The sequence below is a fragment of the Hyperolius riggenbachi genome, chromosome 3 (genome assembly GCF_040937935.1).
Source record: "Hyperolius riggenbachi isolate aHypRig1 chromosome 3, aHypRig1.pri, whole genome shotgun sequence".
NCBI lineage: Eukaryota > Metazoa > Chordata > Amphibia > Anura > Hyperoliidae > Hyperolius > Hyperolius riggenbachi.
In genome coordinates, this window is record NC_090648.1 from 346,507,921 (window position 1) to 346,534,598 (window position 26,678).

The 26,678-nt window shown below is 46.9% G+C and overlaps 1 protein-coding gene across 1 annotated transcript in view; it reads right to left on the minus strand.

The window, feature by feature from the left end:
* Nucleotides 1–24,324, minus strand: part of RNF44 (ring finger protein 44) — an 85,779-nt gene extending 61,455 nt beyond the window's left edge. The window contains exon 1 of the mRNA XM_068277042.1: nt 23,954–24,324. The gene's annotated coding sequence lies outside the window, so the exon portion shown is untranslated. The remainder of the gene's footprint in view (nt 1–23,953) is intronic.
* Between the last annotated feature and the right edge of the window lie 2,354 nt (nt 24,325–26,678).

Genomic DNA, 26,678 nt, shown 5'->3' on the forward strand with positions numbered 1-26,678 from the left:
CAAGCAACTGGTATTGTTTAAAAGGAAACATCCATATCCCTCTCAGTTAAAGGGAAGGTTCAGGGACTGTTAAAAAAAAAAAAAAAAAAATCCGCATCCACTTACCTGGGGCTTCCTCCAGCCCGTGGCAGGCAGGAGGTGCCCTCGGTGCCGCTCTGCAGGCTGCCGGTGGTCTCCGTGGGCCGACCCGACCTGGCCAGGCCGGCGGCCAGGCTCCTTCCGCGTTCCAAAATGCGCCTCACGGCGGCGCGCTGACGTCATCTGACATCCTCCGGGCTTTACTGCGCAGGCTCAGTAGTTCTGAGCCTGCGCAGTAAAGCCCGGAGAACGTCCGATGACGTCAGCGCGCCGCCGTGAGGCGCATTTTGGAACGCGGAAGGAGCCTGGCCGCCGGCCTGGCCAGGTCGGGTCGGCCACCTGAGACCACCGGCAGCCTGCGGCAGAGGCGCCGAGGGCACCTCCTGCCTGCCACGGGCTGGAGGAAGCCCCAGGTAAGTGGATGCGGATTTTTATTTTTTTAAAACAGTCCCTGAACCTTCCCTTTAAGGTTCCCTTTAAGCAGCACACTATCCAGCTACTGCTACTTTGCAGCACAACATTCCATAAAACTATGGTTAAAATGTATGTACTTTTGTTTCAGTGTGAGCATTGTGAAATTAAGTTTGTTGTCTGTCTGGTTTGTGAGACAATGTATTTAGTGTGAATACATACCACTACAGTATGTGTGTGTGTGAGTGTATTAAAATATGTAAGGATTTGAGCATACCTTCTTGTTGCTCAGTAGATTTAAGCAACGTGTATCAGTGTGTAATACACAAGGACATTAGCCAGTTCATAGACAATGCAGTGGCACATGCATTTCTGTGCATAAAGCAGCGCAGTTTAGTTGAATGGGGTCTGCATTGCAATGAGGAGCAATAAAGGTACACCCGGTATATGTTTTTGTAAAGGTGCCCATACACTTACATGATTTCCCTGCCGATAGACAGCAGATTCGATCACTGTGATCGAATCTGCTGTGAAATGATGCGCAAACGCTGACAGATTTCCATCCGAAATCGTTTTATACCGTCGATCTGTCCACGCGGAAGATTTCGCTCCATCGCCAGCGGGTCGGGAGTGCGTCGATATCGGCGTTCGAACTTCCGATAACCGGCGCCAGCGGCAATACATTACCTGTTCCGCCGTCGCGTGTCCCCGCGGTCCCTCCTTCTCCATCCTGGGCTCTGGCTAACTTTACTTACTTCCTGTCGGGGGGGGGGGGGAGAGTTTAAACAGTAGAGCGCTCTCTACTGTTTAAACTTCCCCCGACAGGAAGTAAAGTGAAGCTGAAGCCCAGAGAGGAGAAGAGACAGCGGAGACCGGGAGACTTGCGCCGGCCGGATCAGGTAATGTATGCGGGGGGACCAAACACACTGGATGCCTGGAGAACACTGCTAGAGGGTCCCCTGGACCTCAAAGGAGCCGGTGCCTTGTCTCAGCCGGATTGCTCCTACGGCTTCAGAATATCTCCACACAAAACAAAAGAGACGGCACACTACTGGCTGCAATAAACTTTGCTGTATTGGATATAAGTGTACACTTGTTCCAATACAGCAAAGTTTATTGCAGCCAGTAGTGTGCCGTCTCTTTTGTTTTGAATGTATGCGGGGGGGTCTGGACGGGGCGGCGGCGACAGCTCCACAGATTGTGAATCGGTTTCATAGTGAAATAGATTCCAAATCTGTTTGCAGTGTAGGCAGCCAATAGATCCCTCTTTGATCAGATTCAATCACAGAGGGATCTATCTGCTGGTCGATCTGGTGGCAATTGACCAGTGTATGGTTGCCTTTAGGCCTCTCTTGCTGGGACCACTGAACTGCTTTCTTGTCGTGCAGTTCAGGCTGCTGGCCACAAGCGTCTTTTAGCTGCAATCACATGCAGCTGAATGGTAGCATTTGGTAACATACGGTAATTACACGCAGTGGCATTACCCAGTGACCCAAAACCATCAGATGTAGTAACCGCTGTGCTCAAATGCAACTCCTGGGGGGGGGGGGGGGGGGGGACGGACTGTACACTGCCCATGCTGAGAACTAGCAAGCCCCCGGCCACTGGATGGGTGCACCTGACAGGTGGTGAATTCACTGCCTTCAGCTGCCTATGGATAGAGGCCAAATGCTGGATACACACAATTCAACTTCGCAACAGATTGACAGGAATCAGATGATAATTTCCAACATGTCCAATCTGTTTCTGTTCAATAAAAGGGATTGATTTTGCAAAATTATCACCAGAAAAAAAAAAAAAAATCGATCCCATTATCAACCAGGAGCAGTTTGGACATGTTCACATGATACAACTTCACGTTAGATTACTCATTAATCAAATCGAAAAATGGAATAGTGTATACCCAGCATAAGACACATGGCCAGCTGCCATTAGATTACTATACCCGAAGTTTTACTATATCAGAGTTTACTATAACAAGATTATACTGTAAGGTGGTGGGGTGGTGTTAGTCTGTGGGTGTATGAACAGTGGGAGTGGTGTAACACTCTAGGGGTGTCAGTGACATAATAAGCAGTTATCCTCCAACTCTACAATTGTAGATAGATGTGTGTGAAATTAAAGAGGAACCGTTGCGAAAATCTTAAAATTTAAAACACATACAAATAAGAATTACCTTTCTTCCAGAGTAGAATGAGCCATAAATTACTTCTCTCCTATGTTGCTGTCACTTACAGTAGGTAGTAGAAATCTGACATTACCGACAGGTTTTGGGCAAGTCCATCTCTCCATAGGGGATTCTCTGCATGGCCTTTATTCTTTATAAAGACACTCCCTGAAAAAGATTTACATAAAGATGCTGACCAGCCTCCCTGTTCGCTGCACACTATTTTGGCAGTTGGACAGAGCAACTGTCATTCACTAAGTGCTCTTTAAAATGAAGAAAACTCTGAGAACCCCCCTATGAGAAGATGGGCTAATCCAAGATCTGTCAGTAATGTCAGATTTCTAATACCTACTGTAAGTGACAGCAACATAGGAGAAAAGTAATGTATGGCTCATTTTACTCTGAGAAATGTACTTCTTTTTTGCACGTGTTTTACATTTTAAGATTTTCACAACAGTTCCTCATGTTCAGATGTCGCAATGTGTTTGGGCTGGTGCACACCAAGAGCGGTTCTAAGCGTTTTTTTTAAATGCTTGGGGGTAGAAAACTGCGTGGCTAATGTATTTCAATGGGCTGGAGCACACCATAGCGGTTTGTTTTTTTCCCAACACGCAAACTCGGGTCCTGTAGCATTTTTTCGATTTCAGAGGCCTCAATACTAAGTATAGGAAATTGGAAAACCGCTCTGAAAAACGCTAGATCAGATTGGTTTTCTAAGCGTTTTTGTTACAGTAGCTGTTCAGTTACAGCTTTAGGCTCCTTTTACACTTAATCCGCTGCGTTTGTACGCGTTTTTACCCCAAATGTAATAGAAAACCTATTTGTTACAAATTCCCACACGCTGGCATCCGCAAAAAGAGTACTGGCAGCATGTTGGAATTGTAACAAATATGTTTTCTATTACATTTGGAGGAAAAACTCGCACTAACGCGTACCAACACGTACTAACGCAAACGCATGCCAAACGCAGCGGATTAATTGCAGAAGGAGCCTACTGTAACAATAAATAAATATAAATCTGGGTACTTATCAGTTAGCTGGGCGCGTCCGGCAGGTGGCGACAAAACTCCACCAGAGTTACATCTTTCCCGCTAGCATTTGTGGTGGATCCGCTAGCGGTTTTTGGTGTGCACTGACCTTTTATTAGTGTTATAAATAAAGTTTGTTTTAGATGTAAACATTAACACTTCCATAACATGTTTCTCTTATGGGACTAAAAGCATTTCAGGTCTGCAGCCACTAAAGACATACATACACAGTGAAGGTGCCCATACATCTAGCGATGTATGGGCAGATCGACCAAGAGACAGATCTCTCTCTGATCAGAGAGAGATCAGTTGGCTGCCCATACACCACAGGCCGATTACCAATCAATTTTAGCATGGAATCTCTCTAGAATCGGTGACAATTCATCTGCTGCCTCTGTCAATGCCCCCCCAAAATGTTCATGTACCCTGCATTAAAATCTTTCACCTGTCTGGTTGCCACAAGTCCAGCTGCTCATCTTCTGCATTAGTGTCCCCTGCGACTGTTGTGCATAGCATGTGGTGCGCATGACATCACATGCTGCAGCCATGTGGGATCCGGATAGTGTGGCTGGACAGGTGAGAGCTGGGCACATGAACATTTGGGCGGGTAGAGGTTTGGGGTTCTGTCGCTCGTCCAGATATCGCAAGCCGTTACTGCCGTGCACTTGACTGACCACGTCATGCCACGATTTTACAATCTGATTGATGCATTAGACCGATTTTGGCCCGAACTTGACTCTTTGATCAGTCATGCTTGTTGCAGCACCAATTGTCATCCGATTTGTTAATAGTTATCAAATCAGATGGTCGATCAGCCACAATATCGCTAGATGTATGGCCATACTAAGTCAGCCTGGAGCAGCAGGGAGTCTTGCCCGAGGACTCCTTATTAAATAAGTGCTGGCTCCAGCCAGCATTAAAACCCTGGTCTGTCAAATGTGGTGTCTTGCAAAGTCAACTGAAGTGAGAGGGATATGGAAGCTGCCATATCTCCATTTAAATAATGCAGTTTGCCTGGCTGTGCTGCTGATCCTCTTGCCTTTTAGCCATAGACTGAGTAAGCCTGCAGATCAGGTGTTTGACTCAAGTCTGACTGGATTTGCTGCATGCTTGTTTAAGGTGTGTGATTCAGACACTACTACAGTCAAAGCAATCAGCAGGACTGCCCGGCAACTGGTATTGTTTAAAAGGAAATAAATATGGAAGCCTCCATATCCCGCTCACTACAGGTGCGCTTTAACCAGTACACTATCCAGCTAGTACTCCTTTACAGCACTAACGGGTGGGAGAACAGTGGGGATGGCATAACTTTCTAGGTGTGTGGACCATGAAGAAGGTGTGAGTTTGGGACATCCTAAGCACTGGAATTATTTTTAATACATGTAATATGTATAGGACAAATTGCTGTAGAAATGGCCTCCTAGTTGCAGGGAGATATCACAGAAGAAGCCTTTCTCTAAATGGGATCTGCATTTCTGATAGCTGCACATGCAGCTACAGTGTTCTCCCCAGAATTTTTTTCCAGCCGGGTGGCATGAAATAGTAGCCGGGTGGCATTAAAAAGTAGCCGGGTGGGTTGAGATGAAAATGCAGGGCAACTCTGCTTACAGCATAGGAGGTGAGCCGATGACAGCCGGGTGGTCACCAAATCTAGCCGGGTGGAGCACCCGGCTAAAAGAGCCTGGGGAGAACACTGAGCTATGACATCAAGCTATTCTCCGCAGCAGTCTGTGACATCAATGTCACAGCAAATTCACTTCTGCCATGTTAATAGGAATATTCTAAATACTATAAAACATGGGTAAACAAGTCCTTTACCCATTAAAAAGGTTTAGAGAGCACAGTGAAACATGTGCTACTTATACCACTGTCACCAATAGTACACATAGCGTGCATGCACTGGGAAAAGCACTTGCTGTTTCTATCGGTTTGCTGGCTGACCTTTAAATGACTTTCACTATAGAGATTTCTGCAAAGCTTTAAGTCTCAACTGAAATTCAGGATCGACAGTGCACGTTGTGTAGTCAAATCTGACTGTTTCCCTCGGTCCCTTTCTAAACTAAAATGCCTGCGGCTTATACATGTATTAAACATTTGGGTAGATGCATTTATTTTCAGTTTAGAGGCCGTTTTTATAGAAGCATGTTTATTCAAATGTTCTTCAGTTTTATTTACTGATAACATATTCAGTGGTGGATTCTTAAACAGAAAAACATTCTAAATCCAAGTATTTTATATAATAACTTGGACCAGACATCGTGCAATTGGGAAACCTGCTTCTTAACCCATTCAGGTTCCGTCGTTTTCACTTGAGAAATGTTCACCTCCCATTCATTAGCCTATAACTTTATCACTACTTATCACAATGAACTGATCTATATCTTGTTTTTTCACCCACCAATTAGGCTTTCTTTGGGGGTACATTTTGCTAAGAGCCACTTTACTGTAAATGCATTTTAACAGGAAGAATAAGAAAAAAACGGAAAAAATCATTATTTCTCAGTTTTCAGCCATTATAGTTTTAAAATAATACATGCCTCCATAATTAAAACTCACGTATTGTATTTGCCCATATGTCCCGGTTATTACACCGTTAAAATTATGCCCCTATCACAATGTATGGCGACAATATTTTATTTGGAAATAAAGGTGCATTTTTTCCCGTTTTGCATCTATCACTATTTACAAGTTTAAAATAAAAAAAATATAGAAATATTTCATCTTTACATTGATATTTAAAAAGTTTAGACCCTTAGGTAAATATTTACATGTTTTTTTTTTTTATTGTAATGGTTTTTTTTTTTTTTTATATTAAACATTTTATTTGGGTATTTTTGGGAGGGTGGGATGTAAAGTATAGTTTTATAACGTAATTGTGTGTTATGTTTAATTTTTTTTTAATTTTAGTTGTAGTTTTACTTTTTGGCCACAAGATGGCGGCCATGAGTTTGTTTACATGACGTCACGCTAAGCGTAACACACGCTTAGAGTGACTCATCGGGGAGGGAACAGCCAGAAAAGGCGCAGCTTCCGAGAGAAGCTGTCGCTTTTTCAGCGGGGGAGAGGAATCAGTGATCGGGCACCATAGCCCGATACATTGATTCCTTGGCTACCGAATCCGCGGCCGGGAGTGCGCGTGCACTACGTCCAGGAACCAAAATAGGTTAAAGAGGGCCTGAAGTGAAACCAATATGGAGGCCGACATTAATTTCCTTCTTTAACAATGCAAATTGCCTGGCTGTCCTGCTGATCATCTGCCTCTAACCATGCTGATCTGACTAGTCTGACTAGATTAGCCGCATGCTTGTTTCAGGTGTGTGATTCAGACACTACTGATTCCAGAAAGATCAGCAAGACTGCCAGGCAGCAGGTATAGTTTAAAAAAATAAATATGGCAGCCTCCATATGCCTCTGGCATATTAATGGACCTAATATTACCCAACAAATTAGCACTGCATATTGACATTCCATTCGGTGTGAGAGGAAAACCTTTTCTGTCTATATATTTTTTATCAACAAAAAATGTATTGAACAATTAAGCAAAACAGTAATAAACCAATTTGCCAATATACAGTGTAGCCATTGTGATAGGTAATGAGCACAAGTATATCTGTTCATGAGACATAGGAGCAACAATACATTTATGTGGGAGTCAAAAGTCAAAGGTTGTAGAGTCTAACACAAGAAGATCAAGCAAATAAATTACAGCAAACCCCTTAGGAAATACCAGGTTGACCAAGGGCCCCGAACACTCCCAAAATGATCTTCCCAATTTGCTACAGAAAAAGTGATTTCCAACAAGAACATTTCAAGAAGCTTATGAGATAGGATGGGAAGGTAGCTGGTGGGTGACTTCCAGTCCTTTGCAATAATGGCCATAGCTGCATTCAGAATTTGCACTACATGTTTTCATGTTTACTGAGAGCAGAGACCTCCATATGAAACACTGCTACCCAGGCATCTGGCGACATCTTGATATCGAGATCCTCAGAAACCAGTCTGGCACAGGCCACCCAAAATCTCAGAACCACAGGGTACTCCCACCTACAATGTCTGAGGGCACAAGTTCCCTCTTAAACAACAGTGCAGGCGTCCTGTACCAGTCATTAACGATTCTATATCCCCTTTCCCCAATGAGGCAGTTGATAGAGGATTTAGCTAACCCCAGAAATGAGGATTCCCACTCCTCTAGGGACCATGTCAAGTCAAGCCTGTCCTGCCCTTTCACCATGGCATAGGAAACGTCTACCAGTCTTTGGTATCATCACCGCAGTGGAACACTAAGGGACCAAGGGCAAAAAGGAGTGCATTATCTTTTTTGTCCTTACACCACAAGGTACTGCTCACTCGTGCCGTGCACTGTACTTCATCCATCCTCTGCTCTCCCTCCACTAAACAGTACACTCAGACTAGTAAGAGCAACATTAATTAGGCATTAGGCCTGAATGATTTTAGGAAAAAATTGCATTGAGCGATTTCTGTCTGAAATTGTGATTTTGATTCGATACACCATTTCCTTCAAATCAAGCTTTGTTCCTCCTCTTTAACCGTCTCTCTTTGTGCCCCCTTTGCCTCTTTATGCCTCCTCTGGGTTTCTCTTGCCCCCTTTGTGTCTCTGTGCCTGCCCTGTTTCTCTCTGTCTCTCTCTCTGTGCCCACTCTGTCTCTGTGCCCACTCTTGAATTATGAAAAAAAGAGAAAGAAGCGCTCCTATAGTGCATTAAAACTTTTAATATTAATCTTGCATAAAACCATTGCACTTACATTATAGTTGCTTTTAAAACAGCGTTTGTGGCCTGCCCACGATAATTCGCCTTTGCCGCGGTCTGGCCAGGACCCGGGGCTGCTCCGATGTTGCTCCATTGTGCGGTGTAGCGAGGAGGGAAAGAGGGGGCGTGGCCACTCCACGTCATTGCCACTACCAGTTTCGGCGTTTTTAGGCCAGAAACCCACTAGGAGCGATTTCTAATTGCTAGCGATTTGAAAAAGCTCTTGCTAATGCAATGCGGGATTTTTATAAAATGGGATCACACTCATAGCATTACATTAGCAAGAGTTTTCAAATCGCAAATCGCTCCTAGTGGGTTTCTGGCCTTACCCTGTTTTAAAAGCAACTATAAAGTAAGTGCAATGCTTTATTGCGAAGTTTATATTAAAAGTTTTAATGCACTATAGGAGTGCTTCTTTTTCTTTTTTTCATAATTCAAGCAACTGGTTTCACCCAGCGAGAAGTGGCTCCTTAGTGCACCGACTAAAGTTTTTATCATTATTTTGATTTTCATCACACTATATATTTTTTTCTTTCATGTTGACAAGCCTACTTTAGTTAGATAGCGCAGGTCATTGGAATTTTTTTTCTGTGCCCACTCTGGGTCTCTCTGTGCCTCCTCTGTCCCCCAAGCTGCATCAGCTCTGGACATAGCTTCAAGCACGAGTCCAGCGATGCCCGTCTATCCACTTCGCCTCCTGCCGGCTCTAATGCATGGAATACTTCCTGTATGTCATGTGGCATACAGGAACTCTGAGTTTTGCCAAGCACAAGAGTCGGCAGACAGCAATAGAGGACGGACAGTGTTTCGACTTGTGCAGAAGGTATGTCCAATGCTGCGGGCCGCACGCGCCGGGACTTTGGGAAAGTTTGAAGCCACTTCTGCAAACTTCCCCATGTGGAAATGACGTGATCGCGATAATTGCCGCCTTGACGATTTGGAAATTGTGATCTTGGTGATTGCGTTTTTCGGTTTAAATTCGATTTATCTTTCAGGCCTATTAGGCATGTAGTCAAAAATAGGTGAATTTTACAAATTCCCCTTCCTCCACATACATATAAATAGGAGCAGGCCTCCTGATCCATCACTGCACCAGCAGTAATCTTCTCATGTGCACCTGCCCAGGGCTTCAAGGAGAACAGAGATGGTCAATGAGTTGCCATCAGCTTGGAATTGGGACATTCAAATGCACTTCTTGCCAAATTTGAATAGCTAAACAATTTGCATATATTGCAAAATTATTTTCTTATTGCCATATTATTATTAATGGAGACCATGGGTGCCATGGCTTATATCAATCCATCAAACTCTACCACTCTCCACATGCAGCAATGGATGCATGCAATACAGAAAGAAGCTAGTATATAAAAGGTCTGACCCATAATTTCATGATCTCAGAGGTTAGCACACCTATTAATGCTTCAAAATAAAGCTCCAAGACTACCTTGCCAGCGAGGATCAAAAATGTTGGACTGGGACTAGAAGTTAAAGGACAATGGAAGCAAGAGGAATATGGAGGCTTCCATATCTATTTCTTTTTAAACAATACCAGTTGCCTGGCTACCCTGCTGATCCTCTGCCTCTAATACTTTCAGCCATAGACCCATGAACAAGCATGCAGCAGATCAGGTGCTTCTGACAATATTGTCAGATCTAACTGGATTAGCTGCATGCTTGTTTCTGGTGTTATTCAGACCATACTGCAGCCAAATAGACTAGCAGGGCTGCCAGGCAACTGGTATTGTTTAAAAAGGAAATAAATGTGGCAACCTCCATATAACTCTCACTTCAGTTGTCCTTTAAATAGGTTGTGCAAATATAACTTTGTACAAGGTAAACCAGTTAGGAACTACTGCTTAATTGGCTAGCAGCTGATTAATTATATTACTAGGAAATTAGCACTGATCATTAAAAAGGTCCCAATGAAGTGTGTGGCCTCTTTGGATCCACCAATCTCTAATACAGCATTGCTACTATAACCTGGGGAGTCACTTCACGTTATCTCTTTCAATGGTTAACAGATCAATTCAGCTATGAACATATCCACATATTTTTAAAGGGACCCCAAGTGCTGAATAAAAATGAAATTTGGACTTACCTGGGGCTTCCTCCAGCAACCCCCCCCCCCCCCCTCCACCCCGTAGCTCGCGAGGTCCTCCGGCATCCTCTTCTCCATTCTCCTGGTCCCACTGGCGGCTCTGGTAATCGGCAACTCTTGGGAGTAGTCGCGCATGCACGCCCCCACTGCATCATCACGCCAGTCGCTGTAAGCCTCCTGTGCATGCACGGTTCTCTAAAGACTGAACCGTGCATGCGGCTTACGGCAACCTGGAGTCGCCGATCACCGGAGCTGCCAGCGGGACCAGGAGAAGGGAGAAGATGATGCTGGTGGACCTCGCAGGCTACAAAGGGGGGGGGGGGGGGTGTAAGTCCAAATTTTATTTAGTTCTCAGGGACCCTTTAAGTAAACCTTTTAACCTGTTTTTTGTTGGGGGGGGGAGCAATATCAGCTTTTACCAGCACATGATATACAGGAGCACAAGGATATACCAGTAACAGACATCTGTAGAGATACATTTATGCAAGTGGGTTAAACCCTTTAGTTACACTGTGGCAGTTTTGTTGCTAACCTACTATCATCAATTTATTCACATTTAATAAATCATTCTTTGTATTACACAAAAGGCATCTGCACAGAAACTGTTATTTATCCCCATTACAGTCTGTCTCATCTCCCTGCAGAAAATGGATAGCAGACCTGCTATATACCCAAATCTAGGTCAGTTGAGCTATAAGGATTAGCCTGGGCAGCATCGCTATGCAATGTCACCACTCTGTCTTTAAGAGATTTTCCACTTGTCCCTGAAAAAGAGAAAAATATGGCAAGTCTGCAGCAAGGACAGCAGGTCACTGAATTGTCCTTAAGAAATACAGGGTGACTTTGCTAAAAAGAGGTGAAATACTAAAAAGGGAGCATGTCACTGCATTGAGGAAACAAGCATAAATGTCAATGTCTACAAATACAAAACATTTATCATCACTGATTGGTAGATAAAATGTGTTAAATATTACAGATTCATGTTTACTTTAAAAAAAAATTGCTCAAGTGTATAGAATGTATACTGTAACATAGAAAAGGCTGGGCAGATCTTACATTCCCCACTGGAGGGGGTCTGTCTATGGCAGTGAATCTTGGCTCCAGTCTTCAAGTACTCTTATAAAAGATCATGTCTTGAGCGTTTCCATGTAATGAAACTGCTGGTTTAACTTTTACATGTATAACTGAACATACGTTGTTTACAGTGCATGCTCATTTACAGAGTATAAAAAGGGGTTGGACAATATCTACAGTACAAAAAATAAAATGTAGATACCTGATATAAAGGACCCACTCCCACTATGCGAGGTGTCCACGAACACAATTTCATGCACGTTGTTTCCAACACTACATGCATGGTTAGTTTCACTATAGCATAGACATCAGGGGCCGCAAATAAACAAGGTGGTGAGTATTTGAGTGTGCCATGCACAGCTGATAAGCAAATGCCGGGGAAAAAGGCTTCATTAAGCCAGAGAACACTGACAATAGAGTAAGTGGCACAGAGACTGCCCTGGACGGTCTTTCATGGGACACCCTGTAGTGTTCTGAGAATTATATTGAGGTATCCGAATTCTTGGCTACCACTTCGGAGACAACAGAATAGATTTACTGACACAGATTTGGGAGGTAGGGGAAAACAACAACTTAAAAATGGGGGTTGGCTTATTCAAACCTTAGGCCGCCTCCACATCCCTTATATACATACTGAGAGTCCCCTCCAGCTTACCTATGAAGGTGATGCATTGGAAGCGTGTGGGGTTTAGAGTACACTGGCAGTTTAAATGTTCATTCTTCGGGAGCCGAAAAAAGTCCTCATGTCACGATTCAAGGAAGGCCAGTCTAATCAATCACTGTTGTGCAACATGCCCACTTCTTATCCCCAAGTGCATGTGTGTTCGTGCTTCCCCCCCAACTCGATGCCGATTTTAGGGGTCTGGTATCAGACCTTCAGTGTTTATAAACCAGGAAAGGTATTCCCCCAAAGCTCATGCACCCAACAAAATTTGTTGTTACTGTGGTATTGTGTGTGTAAAGAAGGATGTTGGTTTTCTGTGGTTGAGTTGATGGAAGACTCTACAGTTTGGTTTGTCTGTGTTAAAATCGAACTCTGTAGTCAGTGGACTCGGGCTGCAGCAGAGAGGGTTAACTCACCTGTCACTGCCTTTCACTGCTGCATAGCAGGTTTCTTTCCATTTTCCTGACACTTCTGACTTTACAGACGGAAGCCAGGAGGATGGAGAGCAATGTGCAGTGCGGTGGCGAAATAAAAAAGTTAATCCTCTGCTGCAGCATGCAACCACTAACAGGCTAGTTCAAGGCGAGAATGAACTCACTCATCCCTACTGATCATGTACATCATTCGTGGCACCTAGTACCCTTTTTTGTAGCCTCCAAAATGCTGGTCGTGTGGTTTTGTGATGGTTTGCAAAAGTCATTAGGATCAGCTCACTGAAAGTGCCTAGGATTACATTGGCGAAATGCTAATAATTCCAGCTCGCATTGCAAATTGTATGCAGCCTTGAATTGGGCCAATCTAAAGTAGGCTGAAATTGCATGTGATTGGCCTAATTCCAGGCTATAGACAATATGTATTACATTAGCATGCAAGCTGGTATTGTTAGCATCTCACTGTGCTTTGCGTTGCTCTTACTATACCTGATAGCATATTCCAGAGAGGTAATGCCAGCTCAGACTTGTCAGACTGCTAAAGGGATGTATATTAACAAAATCCCATGTAGATCTCAAAATGGAGGGAAGAGGGTTTTTCTGGCCTGCTCTCCAGCGGCTACAAAAGCTGTAGTTTGGTGTCAGAACACACCACAGGGTCTGTCAGCAGTACTTTTCGGACAATACAGGATCACATGAAACAATTATATGTAATAGCCTATTGGCTTTCAGTTTGTCCATACAAAAAGCTGTACACTCTTATGTCTGTGAGTAAGGATACAAGTCAAGCATTTACAAGTACCAGACAAAGACAACATGCTATACAAGTATAGTAATAGCATAGTCACTCTTGGTAAAAATCAAACATTTTTAGTGAAAATGTAGTGTTTCCAGAGCATCAAAATCAAATATTTCGTAACTGCTATGAAGCTGGGTATATAATGTTAGATCAAGTAAGTGATCAATAGTATTTATAAAGTGCTGAAGTCTTATGCAGCCCTTTACACAGTTTAGTGTTGTCACTAGCTATTCTTCAGAGAGGCCCACAATCTATTCCCTACCATAGTGATATGTCTCTGTCATAGGCCTCAATTCACCAGAGAAAAGTTAGTAAGAGATAAAAGGTCGGTATTTTATCTCATGCGGTATTTTAACACTTTGTTTGCAATTCACCACTGTGAGAGGATAGAGAGAGGAGTGTTCGATAGCAGGCGATAATGATGCGATAATGGAGCGATATGGATGCGAAAACCGTGACCGCAGAGGGTTTCCTTCCCTGTTTTTTGACCCTCTCCTTCCATTACAAATCCCTCCCTTCGTTCTGCATATTAAGCAATATTAAGCATTTACAATATTAAGTGGATGGGTGAAACGGAGGAGGTATTTGGATACATTTTCACACTCACTCCCGATGAAAAATGTATCCAGATTCCTCCTTCCTTTCGCCCATCCACTTAATATTGTAAATACTTAATATTGCTTAATATGCTTAATAGTGTAAATGGGCTGCTCTCTGGTGCCTGAAATATGTACAGTATAGGCTGTTACTGTGTGCTGCTAGTAAACTAGCTGCAGAGTGAGCTGCAGCAGCTGTGAGAAAAACCACATATCTCCAGGTACATTCAGGGGATAAATAGATGAAAAAATAACGAATGGCCACACACCCTTTTTTTCCTGGTGAATTGTGATTTTGAGAAAAAATAACGACTAACTATCGCCTATTTATCGCACATTTATCACACATTTATCGCATGGATTTCTCTCTGTCGATATTTCACCCTATACTTCTGGAGAATTGCTATTTGGAAATATCACAGGAGGTAAATTACCTCCCATGAGATAAATAGGTCGGTAACCACTGGTGAATGGAGGCCATAATCTACAATTTGAAAGAAACCAATTACCTCATCCGTATGTTTTGGAAAGTGGGAAGAAGCTGGAGTGCCCATAGGAAACACAATATCTAACATTTATCAGTAGTTTCATTGGTTGACACCATGCACCACTCAATAACGATCAGAACTCAGCAGAGATCTAAAACTGATCACACTGCAACTGCCAGCATTGTGTTGTTCAAACTAATGCAGCTGCCGCCTGTTCCCACCTACAAACTCCCACATTCCAGCCTGTTCCATAGGACAAAAACCACTCTTTTCCAATCAATGTTCAATCCCTAAAACAAACATTGCTAGAGAGACAGGTGATAAGAGATTTTAGTTAGATGCAAAACTTTTATCAAATCTAATGTCTAAATAATGTATGTCTAACCATCGAGTGGGGTGTACCATCCAAAAATAAATTACCAAAAAATCTTGACTTAAAAATATATGTAAACCCTTTCCTCTTTCTAAAATATGCCCCTATAGGCCCCCAGGCTGTTGTTTTTTCCTGGTCTGGGTGCCTGTGCATAACTGCAGGAATTGTACACCACCAGTGGGTTTGTGGGGAGATAATTTTTAGCTACAGTAACAAGCTTATCACAGCATGCAAACAAGATAACGTTTCCTATTTTGGATAAGATGAGCACACTATGACCAGAAGACAATTGAATCCCCCTCCCTTTGGAGAGTTTATAGAGAGATGTTAATGTAAACCTGTTGTCTAGGTGATGTTTTGTTGTGGGAGAGACAGTAAGCTCTGGTGGTAGGGAGAGAAAAATAACACTGAGCTGGGTTGGGTGATTCATCACAGAGAAACAGTAGATGAAAACAAGAAGAATTATATACTGTATTTTTTGGACTACAAGTCTCACTTTTTCTCCTCCAAAAGTGGGGGGAAAAAGTTACTGCGTCATATAGTCCAAATGCAGAGAGAATTCCTGCCAATACGAACCTCTAACCCACCGCAATGTCGGGAACTCCCTGTACTGTGCTCATGTAGAGGAGGACATAGGGGGTCAAATGGAGGACACAGATGGACACAAAGGAGAACAGAGACCGTAACATGGAGGACACAAGGGGGACAGAGAAGGACACAGGGAGACAAGAGGTACAAGGGGGCATGAGGTACAAAGGGGGCATAATCCACAAGATGCCCCTTCACCATGGATGCACCAGGTTTAGAGATATATATATTTTTTTTTTTTTTCCCTGGTTTTTGTCCTCTAAACCAAGGTGCATCTTATGGTCAGAAGCGTCCTATAGTCCGAAAAATACGGTATATTTTTTATTTCACATTTTTCCTAAATCTGACAGTGAACACTAAAAACGACAGGATAGGAAAGTTATACAAGTAATTTTTTTATTGGCTGCTTTTTTTGATCAGTTAAGATGGCATTTCAGCCCAATTTAAGCTTGGTAAACATTTCCAATTTTGATCGGCACAAGACCGCCCAATTTTACCACCTCCATGTAGTATTAGGGCCAACGCATTTTGAATACTATCAACAGATTGTATGGTTAAGCTCTCATACTACATGGAAGTGGTAATGATTGGCCAGTCAAATTGGATATGTGCACCAGGCTTTAATCTTAAATTCATAACTACTAACAAACAGCTGATAAGCAATAAAGCACTTCTGTACAGATGATAAATTTAGAGTCAGCTAAGGACAGTGCCAACATCTAACACAATCACTGCCAGACATTTAGGACAAGAAAAACAGATGTCTGAAGAACGCATAACAATGACGGTATGCAAGAGCATTACAATGAATTCCACAAGCTAGCTAATACATTTATATGCAAAGCCAAAAATGTTTGAAAAGTAATCAAACCATCAATACTGGTTTGTAGCCTAAGCAGCAAATATCTCACCCATGTCTACTGACAGCCTATCAATAATAACATAGGATGAGCAGTTGATGCATATCACAAACCAAGAAGCAGCTTGCTGCCAGATTACCACATCAGACATAGCAGAGTAAGGTTACCAAGCAAGAGACATGAGTGACATCAGCGCAAATAGCTACAGCAAGCAACCTCAGGTCTATAGAGAGTTACAGTTCACAACCCACTGCACACCTGCCAGCTGCTCTTAATAAGCTACAGCTATGAGATTTGCTGATACCCCAGCCTGCCCACGGAAAGAAACGAATAGAAATGTTTTGGGTTCTGAACATGGGTTACTAAGTCTAGTAACAGTTGAGCCCTAGAGTGCATAGGGACATGTCCTCAGTACAGCCATACACAGATCAATTGGAAATGAGCAAATAACTAAATGCCATTTTTTTCAGTCCAGGACACTGAATTTGCAGGGGCAGAACTGGAACTCTGAACAGGACTAATCAGATTTAGGAGCTACCAATCCTTTAACTGGAAAGTTTTCCAATTATTAAATTCAAACATTGAGAACTCCTCATGCACTTAAAATCATCTGGCTCAGAAAGAAGTGCACTTGCCCTGGGGTTAACCACCATACTACAGATTGTCTGAGGGTTTATAAAATTACTTAGGTACTACCATAGGTGACCAACAGAGATGGTCACAGAGGTGGAAATAATTCTGACTTTACCAAATATAATGCAGTGTTCTCCCCAGAAGTGTTTTTCCAGCTGGGTGGCTCGCGACTAGGTCCCAGTGTAGAATTTCGGCCCACTTTGTATTTGAGTTTGACACCCCTGCCTTAGACTATGACAGACATTTTTTTGTGGGCCCTGCTGAGTAAACTTAAGGGGTAGATTTACACACATAGCAACCACACCCTTGTGTGTATGACAGGCTGGTGGTGTTATGGCACTTAGGCTTAACCACTTGCCAACCGCCCACAGCCGATGGGAGGCGGCAAAGTGGATGCCGAAAGGACCGCAATACGCCCAAGGGCGTTGCGTCCTTTCGGCATGCCGGGGGAGCGATCGCGTCATTGATGACGCGCGCTTCCCCCGGCAACTGGCTCCACCCACCCGCGACGACAACCCGCCGGCCGTTCGGAAGCGCCGGCGGGTTGTTAACCCCGCAATCGCCGCTACAAAGTGTATAATACACTTTCTAATGTATACAAAGTGTATCATACAGGCTGCCTCCTGCCCTGGTGGTCCCAGTGTCCGAGGGACCACCAGGGCAGGCTGCAGCCACCCTAGTCTGCACCTAAACACACTGATCTGCCCCCCCCCCCCGCCACCTGATCGCCCACAGCACCCCTCAGACCCCCCCTGCCCACCCCCCAGACCACTGTTTGCACCCAATCACCCCCCTAATAACCCATCAATCACTCCCTGTCACTATCTGTCAACGCTATTTTTTTAAAAATTCCCTAAACTGCCCCCTGGGGACTCCTGATCACCCCACCCCTCCGATTCTCCCCAGACCCCTCCCCCCAGACCCCAATCACCTGCCAATCACCTATCACCCATCAATCACCCCCTGTCACTGCCACCCATCAATCAGCCCCTAACCTGCCCTTGCGGGCAATCTGATCACCCACCCACACCATAAGATCACCCGCAAACCCGCCGTCAAATCACCTCCCAAGTGTATTGTTTACATATGTTCTCTTCTTTAAACACCCACTAATTACCCATCAATCACCCCCTATCACCACCTGTCACTGTTTCCTATCAGATCAGACCCTAATCTGCCCCTTGCAGGCACCCAATCACCCGCCCACACGCTCAGATTGCCCTCAGACCCCCCCTTATCAATTCGCCAGTGCATTAATTACATCTGTTCTTCCCTGTAATAACCCACTGATCACCTGTCAATCACCTGCCAATCACCTATCACCCATCAATCACCCCCTGTCACTGCCACCCATCAATCAGCCCCTAACCTGCCCCTTGTGGGCAATCTGATCACCCACCCACACCAATAGATCGCCCGCAGATCCGACGTCAGATAACCTCCCAAGTGCATTGCATCTGTTCTCTCCTCTTAACACCCACTAATTACCCATCAAGCACCCCCTGTCACTGCTACCTATCAGATTAGACCCCTATGTTCCCCTAGGGCACCCAATCACCCGCCCACACCCTCAGACCCCAGCCCTGATCACCTCGCCAGTGCATTGCTTGCATCTATTCCCCCCCCCCCCCCAATCACACCTTGAGACACCCATCAATCACCTCCTGTCACCACCTGTCACCCCCTAGCACACCTTATCATCAGGTCAGGCCCTAATTTGCCCCGTGTGGGCTCCTGATCACTCGGCCAAACCCTCAGATCCCCTTCCGATCACCTCCTCAGTGCATTGATTGCATCTATTTTCCCCTCTAACCTCCCCCTGAGACACCCATCAATCACCTCCTGTCACCCCCCTAGCACTCCTATCCATCAGATCAGGCCCAATACAACCTGTCATCTAAAAGGCCACCCTGCTTTTGACCGGTTCCACAAAATTCGCCCCCTCATAGACCACCTGTCATCAAAATTTGCAGATGCTTATACCCCTGAACAGTCATTTTGAGACATTTGGTTTCCAGACTACTCACGGTTTTAGGCCCGTAAAATGCCAGGGCAGTATAGGAACCCCACAAGTGACCCCTTTTTAGAAAAAAGACACCCCAAGGTATTCTGTTAGATGTATGACGAGTTCATAGAAGATTTTATTTTTTGTCAAAAGTTAGCGGAAATTGATTTTTATAGTTTTTTCACAAAGTGTAATTTTTCACTAACTTGTGACAAAAAATAAAATCTTCTATGAACTCACCATACACCGAACGGAATACCTTGGGGTGTCTTCTTTCTAAAATAGGGTCACTTGTGGGGTTCCTATACTGCCCTGGCATTTTAGGGGCCCTAAACCGTGAGGAGTAGTCTAGAAAACAAATGACTCAAAATGACCCGTGAATAGGATGTTGGGCCCCTTAGCGCACCTAGGCTGCAAAAAAGTGTCACACATGTCATATCGCCGAACTCAGGAGAAGTAGTATAATGTGTTTTGGGGTGTATTTTTTACACATACCCATGCTGGGTGGGAGAAATCTCTCTGTAAATGGACAATTGTGTGTAAAAAAAAAAAAAAAAAAAAAAAAAAATCAAAAAATTGTCATTTACAGAGATATTTCTCCCACCCAGCATGGGTATGTGTAAAAATACACCCCAAAACACATACTACTTCTCCTGAGTACGGCGGTACCACATGTGTGGCACTTTTTTACACCCTAAGTACGCTAAGGGGCCCAAAGTCCAATGAGTACCTTTAGGATTTCACAGGTCATTTTGCGACATTTGGTTTCAAGACTACTCCTCACGGTTTAGGGCCCCTAAAATGCCAGGGCAGTATAGGAACCCCACAAATGACCCCATTCTAGAAAGAAGACACCCAAAGGTATTCCGTTAGGAGTATGGCGAGTCCATAGAAGATTTTATTTTTTGTCACAAGTTAGCGGAAAAAATGCCACTTTGTGAAAAAAAAAAACAATTAAAATTAATTTCCGCTTACTTGTGACAAAAAATAAAATCTTCTATGAACTCACCATACTCCTAACGGAATACCTTGGGGTGTCTGCTTTCTAAAATGGGGTCACTTGTGGGGTTCCTATACTGCCCTGACATTTTAGGGGCCCTAAACCGTGAGGAGTAGTCTTGAAACCAAATGTCGCAAAATGACCTGTGAAATCCTAAAGGTACTCATTGGACTTTGGGCCCCTTAGCGCAGTTAGGGTGCAAAAAAGTGCCACACATGTGGTATCGCCGTACTCAGGAGAAGTAGTATAATGTGTTTTGGGGTGTATTTTTACACATACCCATGCTGAGAGGGAGAAATGTCTCTGTAAATGGACAATTGTGTATAAAAAAAAAAAATAATCAAAAAAATTGTCATTTACAGAGATATTTCTCCCACCCAGCATGGGTATGTGTAAAAATACACCCCAAAACACATACTACTTCTCCTGAGTACGGCGGTACCACATGTGTGGCACTTTTTTACACCCTAAGTACGCTAAGGGGCCCAAAGTCCAATGAGCACCTTTTAGGCTTTACAGGGGTGCTTACAATTTAGCACCCCCCAAAATGCCAGGACAGTAAACACACCCCACAAATGACCCCATTTTGGAAAGTAGACCCTTCAAGGTATTCAGAGAGGAGCATAGTGAGTCCGTGGCAGATTTCATTTTTTTTTTGTCGCAAGTTAGAAGAGATGGAAACTTTTTTTCATTTATTTTTTTTTTGTCACAAAGTGTCATTTTCCGCTAACTTGTGACAAAAAATAAAATCTTCTATGAACTCACCATGCCTCTCAGCGAATACTTTGGGATGTCTTCTTTCCAAAATGGGGTCATTTGGGGTTTTTTTATACTATCCTGGAATTTTAGCACCTCATGAAACATGACAGAAGGTCAGAAAAGTCAGCGATGCTCCAAAATGGGAAAATTCACTTTGTGACAGTGGCCGGGCACCAGGGCTGTGCAGTGACAGTGGCCGGGCACCAGGGCTGTGCAGTGACAGTGGCCGGGCACCAGGGCTGTGCAGTGACAGTGGCCGGGCACCAGGGCTGTGCAGTGACAGTGGCCGGGCACCAGGGCTGTGCAGTGACAGTGGCCGGGCACCAGGGCTGTGCAGTGACAGTGGCCGGGCACCAGGGCTGTGCAGTGACAGTGGCCGGGCACCAGGGCTGTGCAGTGACAGTGGCCGGGCACCAGGGCTGTGCAGTGACAGTGGCCGGGCACCAGGGCTGTGCAGTGACAGTGGCCGGGCACCAGGGCTGTGCAGTGACAGTGGCCGGGCACCAGGGCTGTGCAGTGACAGTGGCCGGGCACCCGGGCTGTGCAGTGACAGTGGCCGGGCACCCGGGCTGTGCAGTGACAGTGGCCGGGCACCCGGGCTGTGCAGTGACAGTGGCCGGGCCCCCGGGCTGTGCAGTGACAGTGGCCGGGCACCCGGGCTGTGCAGAGACAGTGGCCGGGCACCCGGGCTGTGCAGAGACAGTGGCCGGGCACCCGGGCTGTGCAGAGACAGTGGCCGGGCACCAGGGCTGTGCAGAGACAGTGGCCGGGCACCAGGGCTGTGCAGTGACAGTGGCCGGGCACCAGGGCTGTGCAGAGACAGTGGCCGGGCACCAGGGCTGTGCAGAGACAGTGGCCGGGCACCAGGGCTGTGCAGAGACAGTGGCCGGGGCACCAGGGCTGTGCAGAGACAGTGGCCGGGGCACCAGGGCTGTGCAGTGACAGTGGCCGGGCACCAGGGCTGTGCAGTGACAGTGGCCGGGCACCAGGGCTGTGCAGTGACAGTGGCCGGGCACCAGGGCTGTGCAGTGACAGTGGCCGGGCACCAGGGCTGTGCAGTGACAGTGGCCGGGCACCAGGGCTGTGCAGTGACAGTGGCCGGGCACCAGGGCTGTGCAGTGACAGTGGCCGGGCACCAGGGCTGTGCAGTGACAGTGGCCGGGCACCAGGGCTGTGCAGTGACAGTGGCCGGGCACCCGGGCTGTGCAGTGACAGTGGCCGGGCACCAGGGCTGTGCAGTGACAGTGGCCGGGCACCAGGGCTGTGCAGAGACAGTGGCCGGGCACCCGGGCTGTGCAGAGACAGTGGCCGGGCACCCGGGCTGTGCAGAGACAGTGGCCGGGCACCCGGGCTGTGCAGAGACAGTGGCCGGGCACCCGGGCTGTGCAGAGACAGTGGCCGGGCACCCGGGCTGTGCAGAGACAGTGGCCGGGCACCCGGGCTGTGCAGAGACAGTGGCCGGGCACCCGGGCTGTGCAGAGACAGTGGCCGGGCACCCGGGCTGTGCAGAGACAGTGGCCGGGCACCCGGGCTGTGCAGAGACAGTGGCCGGGCACCCGGGCTGTGCAGTGACAGTGGCCGGGCACCCGGGCTGTGCAGTGACAGTGGCCGGGCACCCGGGCTGTGCAGTGACAGTGGCCGGGCACCCGGGCTGTGCAGTGACAGTGGCCGGGCACCCGGGCTGTGCAGTGACAGTGGCCGGGCACCCGGGCTGTGCAGAGACATAGGTCAGGCACCAGGGCTGTGCAGAGACATAGGTCGGGCACCAGGGCTGTGCAGAGGCAGTGGCCGGGCACCCGGGCTGTGCAGTGACAGTGGCCGGGCACCCGGGCTGTGCAGTGACAGTGGCCGGGCACCCGGGCTGTGCAGTGACAGTGGCCGGGCACCCGGGCTGTGCAGTGACAGTGGCCGGGCACCCGGGCTGTGCAGTGACAGTGGCCGGGCACCAGGGCTGTGCAGAGACATAGGTCGGGCACCAGGGCTGTGCAGAGACATAGGTCGGGCACCAGGGCTGTGCAGAGGCAGTGGCCGGGCACCAGGGCTGTGCAGAGACAGTGGCCGGGCACCAGGGCTGTGCAGAGACAGTGGCCGGGCACCAGGGCTGTGCAGTGACAGTGGCCGGGCACCAGGGCTGTGCAGAGGCAGTGGCCGGGCACCAGGGCTGTGCAGAGGCAGTGGCCGGGCACCAGGGCTGTGCAGAGGCAGTGGCCGGGCACCCGGGCTGTGCAGTGACAGTGGCCGGGCACCCGGGCTGTGCAGTGACAGTGGCCGGGCACCCGGGCTGTGCAGTGACAGTGGCCGGGCACCCGGGCTGTGCAGTGACAGTGGCCGGGCACCAGGGCTGTGCAGAGACATAGGTCGGGCACCAGGGCTGTGCAGAGGCAGTGGCCGGGCACCCGGGCTGTGCAGTGACAGTGGCCGGGCACCCGGGCTGTGCAGTGACAGTGGCCGGGCACCCGGGCTGTGCAGTGACAGTGGCCGGGCACCAGGGCTGTGCAGTGACAGTGGCCGGGCACCAGGGCTGTGCAGAGACATAGGTCGGGCACCAGGGCTGTGCAGAGACATAGGTCGGGCACCAGGGCTGTGCAGAGACATAGGTCGGGCACCAGGGCTGTGCAGAGGCAGTGGCCGGGCACCAGGGCTGTGCAGAGGCAGTGGCCGGGCACCAGGGCTGTGCAGAGGCAGTGGCCGGGCACCAGGGCTGTGCAGAGGCAGTGGCCGGGCACCAGGGCTGTGCAGAGGCAGTGGCCGGGCACCAGGGCTGTGCAGAGGCAGTGGCCGGGCACCAGGGCTGTGCAGAGACATAGGTCGGGCACCAGGGCTGTGCAGAGGCAGTGGCCGGGCACCAGGGCTGTGCAGAGGCAGTGGCCGGGCACCAGGGCTGTGCAGAGACATAGGTCGGGCACCAGGGCTGTGCAGAGACATAGGTCGGGCACCAGGGCTGTGCAGTGACAGTGGCCGGGCACCAGAACTACGCGGGCTGATGACAAAAACGAGCTGAAAATGAAACAGGCCTCACAGTACCGAGTGACCAGCCGCTTGCTGCTGTGCTCAGCCAGTGCGCATATCCCCCTCCCCCCGCGGGCACACTGTGACACCCGGGGGAGGGAGCTACTCTCATACACCTTCTTACCTGGCTGCACCACCTGGAGCCGCCGCTGCCGCCTCTTCTCTCCGCGCTAGCCGCTCGTCATCCGCCTCCCCCTTCGCTCCGTTACAATGGAGCAGTCCGCAGGCCCCACCATCCGCACCTGGCAGAAGCGCTCACCGAGGCCTGTGCATGGAAATGGAATCTCCTATACGGGGAGGCAGCGCACCGAGAGCCGGGGGATGTGTACACCGGGACCCCCCCTCCCCGGTACTGAGAACAGATGGGGCGGGGGAGACTACCGTATGGCACCTAGCATGTGTGCAGGAGGCAGGAACACCGCAATCACGCTACCAAACGCGCAGCCAGCTGGCGAGCTGACTACCGTAATAATGCGAGCACATGGAACCCCGAACAAAGGCTACCGTAATTCCCCTTCAAGGTTATCTGTGAAAGGAGCACTAACGTACAGAACTGGCCCAATACGGCCTTATTATTAATGTACGCAGAAGCAATACATGAAGTACTCTCCAATGGACACAGCTCTGAATGATGTCACTTTAGTTTATTAAATGCATCTGGTAGTTGTATTTTACAAAATGCGTTTTTTCCCCTGAGGAGGCTATTGAATAAATAATCCAACTGCATAGCTCCCAACTGTCCCTCTTTTGGAGGCATGGTCCCTCTTTAGGAGCCCTGTCCCTCTGTCCTCCTCATTTGTCTCTCTTTCAGAACCTTGTCCCTTTTTCTATGTAAATATATATATATATGTATATATATATATATATATATATATATATATATATATATATATATATATATATATATATATATATTTCTCTATTAAAAATGTGTTTGATTGACACTAAACTTTATCCCCATCCTTTAAATTGATATATAACTATTTTTTAAATGTTAATATATTAATATGACTGAAAATGAACCAGGATAGAAAAGGACCAGTCTGGTTTGAAATATAAAACAACATATTTTATTTATGAAATCTTTATGGTATACGTGACTAGGGGTGTGATGGGGACGTGTTCAGGGGTGTGATAGGGGTGTGGCTTAAAGGGACTCCGAGCAGTGCAGAAACTATGGAAAGATGCATATCATTTTAAAGCTCTGTTTCTCCTCTTTCCAACGATATATAAACCACCACCCTACACCTTTTAGTTTTCGCTATTTTCGTGATTGAAATTGCCGCGGCCGCGATTTCAATCGCAAAATAAAGAATTTAGATGATTTAGATGTCGCCAGAAAGAGGAGAAAGAGAGCTTTAAAATGATATCCATCTTTCCATGGTTACATTGTATTACACAGGCTGACTTTTTCTGCTGAATGGAGCTGCTGACACTGGGAAAAGTGTTGTCCTGTGTAATACAAGTAACTATGGAAAGATGGATATAATTTTAAAGCTCTCTTTCTCCTCTTTCTGGCGACACCTAAATCGTCGCTCTACGCCTTTTAGTTTTCTTTATTTTTGTGATTGAAATCGCGGCCGCGGCAATTTCAATCGCGAAAATAGCGAAAACTAAAAGACGTAGGGCGGCGGTTTATATATCATTGGAAAGAGGAGAAAGAGAGCTTTAAAATGATATGCATCTTTCCATAGTTTCTGCACTGCTCGGAGTCCCTTTAAGTGTCCCTCTTTTTCATCTCAGGTATGCAACTCTAGGCAGAAACAGTTTAAGTCAGCCTCCAAAGATTTTTTTTTCCAGTGTCTGGATAGTTTAAAAAAGGGCTGTATCCTTTCCAGAATTATCCCTGGGACTACAGGGACATTGGTGGTGCCAGGGATGGCAAAGAAGGACAGCAGTAGGAGGCCTGGGACCCTCTCAGGGGTCCCCAACCTGTGGTCCGCGGCCCACTAGTGGTCCGCAGGACATTTTACAGTGGGCCGCGGCTTCAGACTGATTTTTAACTTTCTCAGTGTTATTTTTAGTTTTTATGCACAGCCTCGGCCGTGGACGTCATAGTTCGCCAGTCCCGCCCCCTCAATCTGTGGCCAATCAACCCCCCTGAAGCGCCGGCGAAGAACTGCATCTCGGAAGCGCCAGTCCTGCCTCCTTCATCAATGGGGCAATCATCGCAGCGCTCGGAGGCCTTCAGACACGCCCGCTCCATACTTGTGGCCAATCACGCTTTTCCTCAAGTGGCATCACTGCAGGCGGCGACTTTGTCCGCAGATACAGACGTGTTTGGGCGCCATTTGTGGTGTGAGCTGATGCTGGGAGCCTGACCCTGGGACACTGGGAGCCGGTCACTGGGAGCCTGACACTGGGGTAACTACTTGCTACACTGGGCTAACTGTACTTGCTATACTGTGGTAACTGTACTTGCTATACTGGGCTAACTGTACTAGCTATACTGGGCTAACTGTACTAGCTATACTGGGCTAACTGTACTAGCTATACTGGGCTAACTGTAGTAGCTATACTGTGGTAACTGTACTTGCTATACTGGGCTAACTATACTTGCTGTACTGTGGTAACTGTACTAGCTATACTGGGGTAACTGTACTTGCTATACTGGGCTAACTGTACTTGCTATACTGGGGTAACTGTACTAGCTATACTGGGCTAACTGTAGTAGATATACTGTGGTAACTACTTGCTATACTGGGTTAACTGTACTAGCTATACTGGGCTAACTGTACTAGCTATACTGGGCTAACTGTACTTGCTATACTGGGCTAACTGTACTTGCTATACTGGGCTAACTGTACTTGCTATACTGGGCTAACTGTACTAGCTATACTGGGCTAACT